This window comes from Onychomys torridus, chromosome 20, assembly GCF_903995425.1.
Source record: "Onychomys torridus chromosome 20, mOncTor1.1, whole genome shotgun sequence".
Taxonomy (NCBI): Eukaryota; Metazoa; Chordata; class Mammalia; order Rodentia; family Cricetidae; genus Onychomys; species Onychomys torridus.
This window is the reverse complement of record NC_050462.1, coordinates 47,271,712-47,273,006: the sequence shown is the minus strand read 5'-3', so window position 1 is coordinate 47,273,006 and position 1,295 is coordinate 47,271,712.

Here is a 1,295-nt window from a genome sequence, read left to right as displayed (position 1 = left end):
CCTGCAGTTGAAATTAGTTAATTAATAATAATAATAATAATAATAATAATAATAATAATAAATGACAATATCAAACCCTATTACTCTAGACTCTAGAGAGAAGTTGCTTCAACAAGTTTGTCTCCAAATATTGGAGAACTGCTTAGTTCTCTGTTTCCACTAGAGGGCCTAATATATTCTTTTTCTTTTTTTCTCTGCCCCTCACTGAGCCCAAATATTTATATATATGAGGTGTGGGTGTGTACACAACACATACAGACAGATACACACATTTCCAGCCAGCAGTCTCTTCTCCCACTCCCTTCTACTCCCAGATATAGGAGGAGGCAGTTCCAAGAACCGCAGGCTTTGTTACTCTCCTACTTCAGAGAAGGGTATGAGGGAGTTAGGCAGGGTTTGGGGGCGGGGCCTGGGAGCAGGATGCCCGGGTCCCCAGTTGAGACGGGTAAGTCCCTAGGCCTTGGTCTCTTCTTTCTTACTCTCCCAGCCTCACACCATCCATGCTGCCCCAAGGGTCCTGACAACTCCGGGGGACAGGTAGGAGGAACTGAAAGGCTTTGCCTTCAGCTACTACCTTTGCCAAGGCCAGAGGGTCAAGTGCCAGGGCTGGGTATGGAGTAAAGGTGAACACAGACAATCGTGCTCTCTACATCTAAACCTCCATCCTGGGTCTTAAGGAAAGGATATGGATTTTGAGAGAAAGAGGTGTGCATAGACAGGCTGAGGAATCCGGAGGAGAGGTGGGCAATTGTTTCAGGCAGAGTCAAGCAATGCGGAGCCATGTGGAGAGGGAGATGCACCTAGGTCTTAAGTTATGAAGTGTGGTACTCTGGCCTTCCCCCTCAGGGTTCTCCTGAACGTGGTGGAGGCGTTGAGTTGGGCAGGTGAGTCCAAGATGACGATCTGGAGACTGGAGGGCGGACCAGTTGCTGACCAGGGGCTGGGTGATTCCAATCAGCACCCTGACCCCTACCTTGGCCTCCCGTGGGAGAGGCTGTGAATAATTGGAAAGAAGAGAAAAATAGAAGTAGAGCCGCCCGGGGCGTGGGAAGACAGAAGCGTAGGAGTGGAGAAAGCGGCCCAGACCAGAGAGCCCCGGAGATCATCTCCAGCCCAGCAGGAGGCTGTGGTGTGGGAAAGCTGGCCGCAGCGGTGGGCTAGGGAGCGGCGGGAGGGCAGGCTGGCGGGGGGCGGGCAGAGTGTCGTCAGGAGCTGGGCGGCCCTGGGCGGCCGCCTCTGCCTGGCCCGTCCCCTCCAGCCCCGCTCGGGCTGCTTCGCCCCAGCTCCGGCGGTGA